The 15454-nt window shown below is 44.5% G+C and overlaps 1 protein-coding gene across 1 annotated transcript in view; it reads right to left on the reverse strand.

Annotated features, from left to right (window-relative positions):
• LPP (LIM domain containing preferred translocation partner in lipoma) overlaps window positions 1–12895 on the reverse strand; it is a 664090-nt gene extending 651195 nt beyond the window's left edge. The window contains exon 1 of the mRNA XM_052641648.1: window positions 12778–12895. The gene's annotated coding sequence lies outside the window, so the exon portion shown is untranslated. The remainder of the gene's footprint in view (window positions 1–12777) is intronic.
• Window positions 12896–15454: the final 2559 nt, after the last annotated feature.

A 15454-nucleotide genomic window follows, 5' to 3' on the forward strand; every position in this document is an offset into this window, starting at 1 on the left:
CCCCTGAGCCCAAAACAAGAGCACCCTCCACCCTGAGATTTCCCCACATCACTCAGTGCAACCCAAGAGTGCTCAGCCTGGGAATCATGAAAGCCACCAGCCCAGAGTTTTCCAACGAGCAGAGAGGTCACTGAAATCAAAACCTTTTTTCCATGTGCCTCACTGGAAATCTGCGACTCATTTGGCACATTTTTCTTCTTTTCAGAACGTCCCATTCCCCACTGCTACTCCTTGAAGCTAAAGGGAAAATAAATTGTTTTTAGAAAAGCAAGTTAACTGTGGGATTCTGTCATCCAAATGCCTTCTACACTAGTAATTCTAACAAAGTCAGCAACTCCCTGAAGAGTCTTCAAAAATAGATTGTCTGTGTAGACGAGAAAGCTAGACATCCAAAAGAGAGAAGGAAACATACCTTCTTTAAGTAAAAGGAAAAAGAAATCATATAGCCAAAGAGAATTCAAGTATATTATAACGTGGTCTCACATTAAATGAATTCGTTTCAGACATGAACAGGAAACAAATCAGTGACAAAATGCAAACAAATCAGCATACAGGAGCTGTCAAACAATTAGGATTTGTTTGAAGGGGGAGGGGGGTGGGCACAGTGGTGCGGAGGGGAGAGAAAGGCACAGGAATAGGGATGGAGTCACTTCAACCCGCAACACGCTGTGTCTGACACGGACACAGAGGCTGCGGGTGGTGTCTGGGATCGTCCAGCACGTGGTGGGAAGCATTTATATCAAGCCACGCAGCATCAGCAGGGGAATAAGACAGCAAGTACTTCAGGGCAGACAGCTGCAGAGAGGGCCCCTGCACAGAGCAGACACAGCAGGCTGAATGCATTCGTATACCAGCAGTCCTTCCCTCACTCACCATGCTCGGCTTCTGGACGCCTTCAGGGTCAAGGCTGTCCCCAGAACCATGTATCATTCCTGCAGCCACTACCCATGGACTCGCCCTCAGCACGTTCCTGACAAGTTTGCCCTTTTCATACATATGGACCTTTCTGCTCTTAAGCCACCTCCAAAAATATCACCTTGGACTTTGCATACATCCCCGGTAATCCAGCATCTTAACATTTAACTTGAATGTTAAAGTGAAAAGAATAAAGGATCCACCTAATGTTATTTAACTAGCCTTCATCTCCAAACCTAAGTTTTTCAGGGGATCATTTGGAAGCTGGCCACTGGGGAGGTCAGTTAAGTATTCATCTGATGTCTGGTTAGGTGTCTGTCATGTCGGCAAGAAAAGAGAAGACCTCAGCATGCAGCTCGCACAGACCTTGACAATCATCTCCTGCCAAAATCATGTCTGAGAAAAGAACCCCCAAGACGGCAGATGCTTCCTCTCACATGAGCAGCACTCCTGGCTAACCAATAAATACAACTTGATAGTGGTGACTGGTATTTTCCAAGTAAAAGTGTCTCTCAGAGGATATCACTGGTTTGATACTCTAACTACTCAGTTCAAGTTAAATAATTGGGAGCAAGGCTCTCAGTCACACTGGATATCAGTGTCTCATTTCCTACAAAATAAAGCAGCTCAATTCAGTAAGCTCAGACTTCCTCTGTCTCACAAATCCTGTGCCTCACTGCTACTGCCAAGTGGTCTACCCTCTCCCTCTGAGTGTGTTCATCTCCTCTCTCTTTCTCACATACACACAAGCTCACCCCAAGATCCCTCTTATCCAGTCCACAATCTTGTTATTTAGGCAAGCTACAAGCAGTTCCTCCACAATCCCCATCACTGTTTCTCTGCTTAAGATCTGACACCAAAAGGATTTTTTAGCTACTTTATAAGAGACACAAACATGGGGCACATGAACCCCATTTACACACAGACCTCACCTTGAGATGAGATCCTCAGAGGGGCTCCAGCAGTCTCTTCATTCCCCGGCCACAGAGGCAGCCACCTGCCGGGACTCCAGTCCGATCTCTACCCTTTACTCTCTGACACCTTCAACAAGTCATTCTACGTCTCTGGGCCTCAGTTTCTCTAACTGTAAAGTGAGGCATTTGGAATAAAATGAATGCCAAAGTCTCTATCAATTCTGACATCCTTCCCTAGAGCTATGAAATTTCATTAGCCATCAAAGCAAACGCCCTCCAAAGCCCTGTCTCTGGTATTGGTGTTGACCTGGGGCTCCCAGGTAAATGGAGATAACTCTTTGCATGATCTTGCACAATAAGTAATAATAGCGCATCAATAGGAGCAAATACTTCTAATTTGTGTTTGTTTGTTTATTTCCAAGCTAAAGAAGTTGCAGGCACCACCTGCCAATGGCCTTTGGAGTCTCCATGATGCCTTTTTTATTTTTTTTAACAATGGGTCAGAAGTTCAGAAACTAAAAAGGTGAAAGTGGAAATCACACAGAAATAATATGGAGCCTGAAAAATTGAAAAAATAATTTAGAATAAATAATACCACATCTCTCTTTTAAAAAAAAATTAAACGATAATGAGAGTAAGCAGGGGCACTATAAAGTAAAAATAAAATCGAACACAGAAAAGACTGATTTGCCTAGGATTCCTCTCAGCCATGTAATCAGCACGAATAGCAAAGACCGTATAATACTCATGTTTCTATTTGTTGCCCTCAACTGACATGGTTGGTCGTTTGTTTTGTTTTAAATAAAATGGGGAAGCAACAAATATATTAAATCCATCTGCAGAAAACCCATATTTGCATGTGGAAAACAAATAAGTGGGTGCCTGAATGGGTGATTAGGCATGCAATTGCCCATCTGCACCCGGGGCCCCAGCCTCCCTGCAGGTGCGCCTGACGCAGGAGCAGACTCGGAAAGGCAGGTCCTCCACCATGGAGAGCGACAGGAGGGAAACCGTGCCCTCCGCAAATGGACTTGTTCTGAGCTGGCCCTCCTACCCCCGCCCCATAGGGTCCTGGTTCTCCAGTCACTGTCCCTGTATCTTACAGCTGAAAACCAGAAATAAGTTTTGCCATCCTTTGCTTAGATTTCTGTGGATTCTTTAAACCACAAAGGCAATCTTTTTTTCTGAGCATCTTCGATATGTTCCTAATAAATATTTGTTGTTGCATCTATCTTTATGAGAATGGGTGACCCCCTCTCCTGTACTCTTCACCTGGATCATTCTACTCCAGTCACACTGGCCTCACTTGTCAGCCTCAGGGCCTTGGCAACTGCTTTCTTTAGGCTTGAAACACTCTTCCCCCTCTGGTCTCCAGCTTACTAACTCATAGCCTTCAGGCCTTGCTCCTGTGCACTCGTATCAGTAAGACCTTCTTAGATCAGTGAATTTAAATCTGTGTCATGGCCACCCTCTGTGCCCTTAAGCTGCCTTATTTTCCTTCTGAAAACAGATCACAACCTAAATATTATCTATGTACTCATTGATGGTTGTCTGGTTCCATTCAAACAGGTTTGTCTGATTTGGTTCACGGTTCTATTCCCTGCACCTGGAACAGTCTAGCGCATAGTAGGTGCTAAACACCCAGCTGTTATGTTCATGAGTCATCACAATAATCTGCAAATCACTACTCTGGGCACCATGAGTGCTGTTATGGAAAAAGACAAGATCTATGCTCTTAGGAGGCTTCTACAACCTAGTGGAGAAGGAAGACTGGAAATTTGTTTATATAGCAGAGCAAAGTGACATGAATGCTCCACTGAAGGTATAAACAAAGCACTCAGATAACACCGAAAAAGCAAGCTCTTGACACTGGAGCGGGGAGTGGGCGGGGAACAGGCTGAAGGAGACCAACAGAGCTGAATTCTCTGGAAGTATCTTAAAAGAAAGCACAGAAATCATCCTCAAAAATACATTCAGCACAAGCAAGTACTAAGACATCTTCAGTTAGCCTCCTTTCCTTCATCAATAATGCTAAGTGAAACAAAAGATTGCCCAAGATAAGTCAGCATTTCTGTGTGCCAAGACCATGGAGAAAAGAAGAATCACTTTCCTCCATAAAGTCTTCACTTTAAAATGGAAATTCTTTAAGTTGCACACAAATGCACACAAAACATCTCTTCAGAAAACTCCAGGACGACCTTAAAGGGTATCCAGTCTAACATCTTACTTCCCCTGAGAGGACCCATCGGTATCAGCTTCTATCTAAATACCCTCAGAGATAGGAAACCCATAACCCAGAAACAGCCCATGCCACTGCAGTCTGCTGTTAATACTAAAACACACTCACTCACACTGTCTTTGTGTTACTTCCACCCAATGCTCCCAGAACTCCTTCTGGGGTCACAAAGAGGGTGTTTGTATTCCCTTCTGGGGCAGAGTCCCCTCTGCTCCCTCCTCCACCCCTTTCTCTCTTCTCCACACTAACCATCTCCTGTTCTTTGTTTCATCCCTCAAAGACTCTGATTTCTGGTGCCATCAGCCATCTTACCCTTCCCTTCCCTCCATCTCTCACTGTTCCAGGACATTTTTTTTCTTTTTCTTTTTCTTTTTTTGGAGCTGACCTACTGCTCAAGCAATTTAGCATTCTTTGGAGAGCTGAGCATTTTGTCTGGGGTTGGGGAGAGGGGCACAGGGGATCCAAAAGAACATGGGTAAGTAACTCTGTGAGCCCTGACCCAGGAAGACCCTGGCAGAGTACCCTAACTTTACCACCTTGACCTTGAAATGCTATCTTTAACATAAATTAGAAAGCTGAAGCATCTGACCTCACTCCACCCCAAGGGCATTCAGAATCTGGGGAGTCTTGTACCTCTGGTAAACCATGGCCCCCTAGTCTTGTTGGTCCCAGCTGACCAGCCTGCATTAGAATGCAGTTTTTAGCCATCTCTACACCTGAGAACTGGATTGCTTGTGTGACCTTGGTGAGACACTTAAAGTCAACAAATCAAAGCATCTCAGAAGGTAAAGGAAAAAGAGAGCTCTAAATCATCCAGTCCAAAAATCGCCCAGCAATCTCTTGTGCACCTCGCCATGCCCTTCCCCATCCTCAGTCATGGCAGACACTGCTAAATGATCATCGTCAGATACAACTTCAGAATCCTTCTCCACATAGCACCTCAAATAGCCACTACAAATCCACCATGTGGCCACATAAAATCCAAGCTACTCATTCTTCAGATGAGGAAAACTGGAGCTCAAAGATGGGCTAGGACCTCCCTGTGTATCAGGCTCAGGAAAAGAACCAGAACTACAAAGGTCCCGTCCCCATATTCCTGAGTCCTTTGTCCTCCTCTAACTCTGACACTCTATCAGTGCTCCTTGGAGTGGGGATGGGGAGCTTGCTGTTGTATTAATACAGATAAAGAAAGGGTTTCCCGATAGGAGGCAGAAGCTTCAGAGAAGGCTTGGAGGAAGAGGGGCATTTGAGCAGACCTGTAAGAACCAGTAAGCTCTATTTGCCTTTAGCCAAAAAAAATTCAGGATTGGAAAAGCATTTCTTGTAGCAAGCACAGCATAAGCAAAGGAATGGGGAGGACCATGGTGTGATGAGAGGTGGCTATGGGCTTCTGAGAGAGTTGGAGCCAAAACAGACGCCACGAAGAGCAGTAGGGGAGGAGAACAAAGATGAAGACAAGACAAGATTAGAAGAGTCAACCAGAGTCTTTGTGGAGTTTCCAATGCTGATGTTTTTTTTTTTAATTGACTTAAAGGCCTTAAGACTTACAAACAGAAAAACAAAGAAAGGATTAGAGGAAAAGTAAAAGAATCCATCTCCATTCTCAATGGGAAAAAAAAAAAGCTTTGCCCTAAACTGTATTACAGGAACACTTTCATTATGTAAAAGCCTATTTTGTTTTCATGTCATTCTTAGATTACATCATAGAGTGGCTGCAGCCGTCTCGTACCGTATTATGAATAAATCACCAGCTTAATCATAGAATGAGCCAGGGCCCTAGATTTAAAAGGAAAATATTAGATCATTTTTAATAACTGATATAACTCAAGCCACTTGCCATTGAAGCAGGGGGAGGTGATGTCATCCTAAAGAAGTCCAAAGAGGAACTAGAGAGGGTCAGCCCTGGGCAGGTCCCAGAGAAGCTTCCATTTACAAAGGAAGAGGTAGCTGATGCATTCTCTGGACTGAACGATCTTTTCATGAAAACCAACACTGGCTTCTCAATAGACCATCCTCATGAAACACAATGTACAAATAGCTTGTTCCCAAAACGACTATATTTCCAAAGACCAGAAAACATGGAACATATTACGATGTCTGTATTTATGTCTTGGGAGTCATTGAGCAAAATTATAAATGTTAAAGCTTTTAGTTATTCAGAAAAAGATGAAAGCTGGGGTGACATATGCAAATGCCACAGGTCTGACCCAAGCTAAGAGGACAAGACAAAGTAAGGACACTGAGACGATGGCCTGAGAGAGAAAAGAACTGGAGCAGTTTCTAGCAGTCACACACTATTAAGGGGATTGGAAAGGAGCATTTAATGTGCACCAACTATGCACTAAATATCATACACAGTTGGCACTTTAAACACACATGCTGCTTTGTGAGCCCAGACGAATCTAAAAGGCAGGTGCTACTAGCACTATCATTTTCAGATATGGAAAGCAGTTTGAAAATGATTGAATGATGTAAGTAAGATTATGCAACTAATACACGAGAGTCTCCTGACTCCAAATTCCACTTTACCTAATTGTCCCACTGTAAATGCTTTTGAACTGTGGTGTTGTAGAAGACTCTTGAGCGTCCCTTGGACTGCAAGGAGGTCCAACCAGTCCATCCTAAAGGAGATCAGTCCTGGGTGTTCAATGGAAGAACTGATGCTAAAGCTGAAACTCCAATACTTTAGCCACCTCATGCAAAGAGTTGACTCATCAGAAAAGACCCTGATGCTGGGAGGGATTTAGGGCAGGAGGAGAAGGGGACGACCGAGGATGAGATGGCTGGATGGCATCACGGACTCGATGGACGTGAGTCTGAGTGAGCTCTGGGAGTTGGTGATGGACAGGGAGGCCTGGCCTGCTGCAATTCATGGGGTTGCAAACAGTTGGACACGACTGAGCGACTGAACTGAACTGAAACTATTTCCTATTATGGACTTGCAATGAAAATTAAACAATTGATAAGAAACACTTTGAAAGTACCAAAAGTATTAAAAAAAATATTGAAAGCCAAAAGGGATCCTGGAGTGGGGAAAAGTACTGACACTCTGGGCAGTGACAGTCTCAATGACTACAGATGGCCTTCCATATTTTGGCCGCAGGGCTACTAATGAGCTTGACCAACATTTCTATTAATTTTTTAGGAATGCTAAGGTGGGCTCTAAGGGAACCTGTCAACTTCTATGAAATTTACTGCTGAGCTTGGTTTTATAAGAAGACTATTTTGGTGAGGGGAGGAGACCGATGCTCTGGAAAAGGGTTTTCTGCCAGACAGAAAGTATTGGCTGAGGTTTTCTGTCTGATCCTGTCAGTCTCACAGCAATGCTGTGTATCGGTTCACTGTTCTTAATACAAATGTTATTCATAACTGCAGAGACACACTGTCTGACCCAAGTAATACTGATTTATGCAACTTTTCAGGACATGGCGTGACTCAGCAGGAGATGCAGACCCTGAAATTTACCTAAACAGACAACAAGCCTCCAAATTTTGACCTATTTTCCCCAATTTCTTTCTGGAACAGGACAGAGGGTGCAAAAAGCAGAGAAAGCACACCTAAACGTTGTATGGACTGATTTGGAGCAGAGACTGTGTGGAGAGGTGGAGGGGACATACTGGGCCAGAGTCAGAGGTGCCTTAGATGTCCCTCCCATGGCTAGCCCTGGCTCCTTGGAAGGGACGTCCTGTCTCTGGGTCTTGGCATCTCATCTGCACAACAAAGAGCTCAATCAAGAACTTGCAACCATTTCCACCAAAGTAGCACCAACGGCTAAAGAAGGCAAAGATGCAGAGGTATAGGAGCAGGGCATTAATTAAAAACTTGTGTTCTTCCTCTGACAACTCATGCCAGTTCTGCACTCTGTGCAATTATATATCAATGCTTATATTCAGATTTTAAATGGAGTTCTCCTCCAAAACATTCTTCAAATAAAATTGATCTACAGAGGTGCACTGAGTATATGTATCTTAGCACATGCAGTAAGCTTGGGTGTCTGTTACAGGCAGCCCCCCAGGAGACCCCCTGTAGCTGCACCTCCTGCTCTTCAGACCCCTTTGCAGTCCCTCCTCTTGACCATGGGCTGGATGTAGTGACTTGCTTCTAATAAGGAGAATGAGGCAGAGGATATGGTGTGTCACTTCCAGGACTGGGTAACAAAAAGGCTGTGGCAGATTGGAAGGATTCTGTCCTGCTCACCTGCCTTAAAGGAAGACAGTTGCCATGTTGGGAACTGCCTATGGGAAGAGGAAGGAACTGAGGCTCCCAAGCCAATAACCCACAGGGAACTGGATCCTGCCAATGATGTGACTGAGTGTGGTGGTGGGTCCTCCCAGGCAGAGCCTTGAGATGAGACTGCAACCTCAGGGCAGACCTGAAGGCACCCATCTAAGCTGTTCCCAGATTCCTGACTCACAGAAGCTGTGAGATAATCAATGTTTCTTGTTTGAAAGTGCTAAATTTGGGGTAATTTGTTAAGTAGCAATAGATAAGGAAGATAGCACCCCAATCTGAGAGGTCCAGAGGTGGATTATTTTAAAACCTCTTACCAATGCCACCATTTTTCTTGAGGCTAGGCAACAGAGCAGAAGAGATCTGCTATCAGGAACTCTCGAAAGGCACCGCTGTCCCCTGGAATGTAGAGATGCTTGCTAGCTTGGGAACATACACCTGGCATGCTCCGATCACCCAAAGATGACCGTGGAAATAATATCAGTGCAGCTCAAAACCAACATGATGCATTTGACAGCAGTCGACTGGTGAAAAATGAGCCAGAGACTGAAGCACCTGTGGAAGGTGTCAGACTCCTCACCTACCCAGCCATTATCTGCTATCAGCCACACCACCCTCAGACCCCATCCAGACCTAGTGACCCAGATGACAGCTCCATGGTTCACGGAGAAGTTCTGAAGACAGACCTCCTCCTTCTGGAAACCTTCCCCAACGTTCCCAGTTCCTTCCATTCCCCGATCCTTTCATCTAAGCCCCTTGAAAGCTGAGTCGTTAACTTATTTACCTTGATTTCCCAAGCACCTAACATGAGACTGGAAACATATCTGGTGATCAATAAACGTGTGTTATAAACAATATTTTTCTAAAGTGTATTTTACTTTTATGTAGGTCTTTCTCTCCAACTAGATTATGAGCTTCTCAAGGTTAGGACTACAACTAATTTACTGTGATGTCCTAAAGACTCTGAGTTTCACTGATTTCCAGACAAGCACTGAGATCAGGGTACAGAGCAAACACATGCTCTGTGAACCAGGAGTAAATATTTGGCAGCAGTCTACCCAGGACTCATGGGGCCCTCCATCCATTGGCCATCAGACCCCTTCTACAACACAGTAGCCCACTGAGAGAGAACATGAGAACCCCTGACATACTAGGGCTCTGCCCAAGAAAGAGTAAAAGTGTATCCACTGGGCTGAGGTCAGGAAATAGAAGAATGTGGAATTAGGAGGAAGGAAGCAAGACAGAGAGAGAGAAAGCTTCCACCTTCTACTTTCACAGATAGCAAATACCTCTGACAACACATTCCTGAGTTACAGAATCACAGAACCTCAGGAGGCTGGACAAGTCCCTGCTCAGACTCAACAAATCGTTTTGTAACTTTTGAAGCACTAACATGAAAGCTGGCTACGCAGATGTTCACATATGCCGGAAACTACTTCACCAACCGACTGGAGGGAGCCAAGACCTTCACCTCTGACGGAAGTGACCAATCCTTTGCTTCCGGCAGAGACTAATACCTGATTCTCCTGAGGACCAAAGAGGAAATATTAAAACTGAGAGCCCTTAGCTACCATCATCAACTGTATGCTAGTATCAACAGAGGGAAATAATTTCCTTCCTGACTCCCACTGGGTAAGTCATGCCTAGAGCAGAAGGTGTGATTATCTAATCAAACAAAGCAAGTCCCAAACGGGCAGACTATAGCTTCTAGGGGATGTCTCAAAGCACTGAGACTTCCTCAGTCTTCAAATCTACCTCCTTGCATCTCCCACTGCCTAGAGCAAAAACAAATACAAAAAGTAATCATGATGTACGACTTCATCTCAACTTCAACCATCATCAATGAGCCAGGTCCCAGATCTAGCTGCTTTCTAAGATTGGGGATAAATTACTGCCCGTCCAGTCCTGGGGATGCTGGGGCTGCAGAGCGGGAAGGAAGGGCACACATTGTGCATATATATGATGGACCAGGAAGAGTACAGGGGCCTGCACATTACATTGTGTTATGTTTCTTTATATTTAAGATCAGTAATTTTCTTTATAGTCACTATCTTATTTTGCTTTATACTCCTTGTATTTAAGCAAAAGAAGAAAGCAACTGCAATGACCCATCATGTAAGGCTCACACTTTACAGTTTCCCGAACAGATTGGCATCTATCAACAAACATGCTCTAAACAAACATGAGAGGTGAGCAGGAAATGATTATTATTATTTCTAATTCTCCAATCAGGGAAACGAAGGTGGAGGGATATTGTTTTCTAGGTTTGCACATCTAATAACTGACAGGCTGTCTGCTATCCCACCCCACCACACTCACTGTATTCACAGACTTCTTAAGCCATACCAGTCCCAAAAGCCTATTTCTGTCCAGTCATTTGTTTCATTCTCATAAAGCCATGCAGTTCAGCCGCATCTGTGCTAGAATTCCTGAAGCTTTCCAACAGAGAACTAGCCGGTGCCTGAACACCCTCAGGAAAAGGGACAGTCACTACCTTTAGATTTAGTCTTTCTATCCGTGAAAATGCACCGTGCACCTACCAGATGCCAGAGATCCCACTAGCCTCTGGGCTACACGCATGCGCAGGAGATACTGTCCCTCTTCTGACCACGTTTTATATTCTTAGAGGCCACTGTTATGTGTGCTGTGCATCCTGCCTTTTCTGGATCCATTCCAGTAAGAGTGGGACATCATTTCCGGTCCTCTCAGCACCACGGTGTGAAGAGGCCAGTTGGCCAGTGTCCGTTTCAGAGGAGGAGGCAAGGACTAAAGTCCACCAGCCTAGGAGAGTTCTGACAGGAGGGTAAAATAAGGTCCGTGGCCACCTGCAAACGCTGGTCCTCTCTCTGCATCCTAACAGCACCCAGATATTCTCTCGAGGGACCACCTCTTCTCCACCATTTAGCTGCCATGAGTTTCCAGGTGACAGCGGGCAGCCAGTTCCCAACCGTGAGGGGAAACAGCCTGTGGATGAAGCTGACGCACACACAAGACGGCAGAGCAAGGAGCAGGTCAGAGAAGCAGAGCCCGGGCCTGTCACACTGAGCCTGAGGGCCACCCGACCTCGGGACTTGCCGGCTTCCGCTAGTCAGCCACCCAACTGCCCTCTCTGTACCACCGTCTGAGGCTGCATCAGTGTTGTGGGCGACAAAACCACTGTTGGCTCATAATTGGCTTATGGACAACAGACCCTCCTGAGTTTCTTGCAACTCGCTCCTGGTAATGCACTCTCTCCCATTCTGCCATGACACACTAGAACTTTTGTTTGAACCCAAGTACAAGGCTTCATATTCATCACAACTGAATTTGAAGCACAAGAAAAACTCAGGCGCTGGAGCAGAGAACAAAGATTTACATCTGATGCTCAGAGTGTCTGCTTGGAGAGAAACATTCCAGACCATATTTGAAATGTTACAGACTGAAATGAATGTTGAAGAGTCCAAGCAGTGGTTTCTAGCCTTTCATCTTATGTAGACCCATAGGCGCAAAGAAAGCCAGCCAGGTGTTCTTTTAAGATACACTGATTAAGAAAAGAAAGCGGGACCAAACGTAACTATAAACTCAGCCTCACTTTTAAACGGAGTTAGGTTTTACTGATCACAATAGAATCCTCTCCCTTTTGAAAAACTAAGCCATAAACATGGCAAGACATACTATTTATTCAGTAAAAAGCCAGAGGTTTAGGGACTGGCCCTGGGAATGAGAGTACAGATTTAGAATTCTAAACAGAAGTCTTGCCCACAATCCCTCAGCTGTTTTCCTCAGATTCTTCTACAGCTCAGGATATCCCACAACATCGATTCTTCTCTAGAATATGTTCTACCTGCTATAAACACAGAGGAATTCCAAAACACAAGGGAAAGTTTACCTTACCTGCTCACCATTCCCGTTTAATCTGAGGATTAAAACTCAGATCCCCGTGGAGATGCAAGGAGTGGAGACAAGGGAGTACACACCCTTGTCTAAGGAAATTTAGCCTTTCCCACCACAAAGCGTTCATGTGAAAATACAAGATCACAGAAGAAGCCCCCTGCACAGGGGTGAGCGACAGCCACTTAAAACTACCACTTCCTTTCCTCACAAACACCCATAACACTGTTCACTGACTCTTTCTCGTGGTTCAATTTCAAGAATGCTCCCCTCCACACTAAAGGGGAAAGAAGGAAGCAGTGCAGTTACTGGCAACCCAAAATCATAATTACTCCAAATTTCCTTCCAATTTCTCTTCCTGCCACCTTCCAAAGGCTGAGTTCTGCCTTAGCTTCGCCGTCCATTTTATTAGCATTATTATATCTTGGCATTCATTGTCCATCATCAATAAAATCCACTCAAGAAAAGAAAGAAGAATATTTTTGTTCTTCTTAGTTCTTCCACCCTAGTTACCAGTGCCCAGGATTTAAATGGAAACTGATTTTTAAATTTCATTAAAATATGCATATTGATTATAAAAGGAAAAAGTTCTCTTTTTTGCACAGAACTCACCAGCTGAGGAAAAATGTCTTCCCTCCGATGAATGCCCTGTAGAACAATGGCAAAAGCACTGAACTGGAATCAGGTGACTGGATTCGGTCCTCCGCTCTGTTTCCGCAATGATCTCACCTGTAGAAATGGACAAGGAGGTTAATTATGAATCTCTAGGATCTCCAGCCAGTCCATTCTGAAGGAGATCAGCCCTGGGTGTTCTTTGGAAGGAATGATGCTAAAGCTGAAACTCCAGAACTTTGGCCACCTCATGCGAAGAGTTGACTCATTGGAAAAGACTCTGATGCTGGGAGGAACTGGGGGCAGGAGGAGAAGGGGCGACAGGGGATGAGATGGCTGGATGGCATCACCGACTCGATGGACATGAGTTTGAGTGAGCTCCGGGAGTTGGTGATGGACAGGGAGCCCTGGCATTCTGCAATTAATGGGGTCGCAAAGAGTTGGACACGACTGAGAGACTGAACTGAACTGAACTGAGGATCTTACTAGCTGTTGAACTTCCCCAAGCTTATGAGCTTGCTGGGTAAACCATACTGGAAATGACACCAGGCTTGAAACCCACAAATTTAGTGGCTGATCTCTGTACCTCCTAAGCCACCAGTCAGCTCCTGGCACTTCTGTTTCACTAATATGTCTCAGAATGATGAAGAAAGAGAATGCTGGTACCCCAGTGTTCATACCTCAGCTTTGGGGGAAAGTGGGGGAATAGCTTCATCATAATATCAAAAATGAAAGAGAGAGATCAATTAGATACAGTTTAGGCAAGAAAAAATTAATAGCAAAATCTGAACTACAATAAATAAAAAGAGAAAAGATGAGTTTGGAGACAAATTTCTAACTATGGGACCCAGTGGCTGCTGTGAACCTTAGTTTCATTGCCTAAAAAATGACAGTCAATGGGCAGTAGAGGGCTGGACAATCTTGATGCTTCCTGGTAAGTCCTCATGACTTTATTTCATTAAGAACTAGTCCTATTTTGTCAAGAATCCTGCAATATAGTCCCACAGACAAGTGTTCTAGGGTAGCAGATTGTTATAAAATGTAGATTCAGGGGAAAGCTACACACCAGAAAAATGACCACTCTCATTTTCACTGCTGTCATTTAAACATTATTGAGCCAATCACACAGTCGCTTTGTGAATATGATCTCATTCAATCTTCAAACACCTATACAAGCTCAAAGTTGAGAGGGACCTTAAAAACGACCCACTTCAACCCTTCCAACGGACAGGAGGAGAAACTGGGGACCAGAGCGGGGAGGTGGCCACCCAAAAGCACAGTGAAAGGTAGGCAGCCCAAGGCTCCACTTTGGGGCCTGCTCCCTTGGACTGACACTTTAACAGAAGAAATGACTGACATTCGCTGGCCAGAGAGACCTGCCCTCGGGCACACAATCAGCTTTGAAGGATAACCAGGACTTACACACCCAGACCTCAGAACACCTGTTTAAAGCTCTTGCATACAGCCCGATAGCAAAAAAAAAAAAAAAGAAAACTAAGTTGAGAAAATGGAGTATCATCAAGGTAAGTCCAGCAAAGCAATGCATTTCCTAGTGGTCTTCGTGGGCACTCGAATTGTCAAAGCCCCTGAGGGATGGAGCACGAGGAGGCCAACCCTGGTCCTGGGGACAGTGCAATCTCATAAAAACAAAAAGATTCCCACTCCAAGCCCCAGGAAACGTAAGCCTCTCCTTGCAGAGGGAGACATCAATCAGAACAGTTTCAACAACAACACCAAAGGGCAGCTGACTTCCCCAGATTTTCAGACTTTGCTGAAAGGTGAATCTCTCCACCATGGCCCTGGGGCAATGTCTCAGGCACTGGCTACCTTCTCTCCAGGCACAAATGAATGTGGCCCCCCTTTTCCATCGTCAACTTCTCTTTCAATAATTTTTTTCTTCCTTTCCATAAAGAGAACAAGCAGTTTCGCAAAAGAACCGCTGTGAAATGATTGAAGTTCTCCTGCAAACAAACCATTAGCAGAGTTCAAATGCAATTTAAATTACCAGTTGTTAAAGCGCTCCTCAATTTCTTCCTAAGTTTCCAAGGAGAATTACATACTATACACTATTTAATTGGTTGTTTTCTATTTTTTAACATCCATTTACCCCCCGATTTTATATTTCAGAAGTGTCTATAAAAGCATCCCTTTTAAAAAATTATACATTGTGGAATAGATTAAACCTAAAGATTGAAAAGTATCAGAGAAAAAACAGCTGCAGGATTACACAGCTCAGCAGAAATTGATGGTTTTGACACCACAAGACATGCAGAGTTTCAAAATCTTAAGAATCACCTGATGGTGTCCTCACTGTTTACAGATGAAGACACTGAAGCCCCAAAGGAAAGGAAGGCTTGGCCCAAGTTTTCTCACTGGTCAGTGACAGATTCCAGGTGAGAACTCCCTACTTCCCAGCCCAGTGCTGTCACTTCCTACCACCATATGTTGAAGGAGATGATGGGAAATGGTTAACGAATTTAATTTCCACCTGTAATTTTTTTCTTAAAGAAAATATGAAGTCATCTTCAAATACACTACTGACCTCAACAGTGGAGCTGGCCCATGGCAAGTATCTTCCCAAAAGGGAGAAAGAGAAGTAGAGCCTGACGGATGAATCAAAGGAGCTTCAAGTGAGCAGCTTCCTGGCAGGAAAAGTCAAGACCCTCTTCTAGATTCA

The sequence above is a fragment of the Budorcas taxicolor genome, chromosome 1 (assembly GCF_023091745.1).
Source record: "Budorcas taxicolor isolate Tak-1 chromosome 1, Takin1.1, whole genome shotgun sequence".
Classification (NCBI taxonomy): domain Eukaryota; kingdom Metazoa; phylum Chordata; class Mammalia; order Artiodactyla; family Bovidae; genus Budorcas; species Budorcas taxicolor.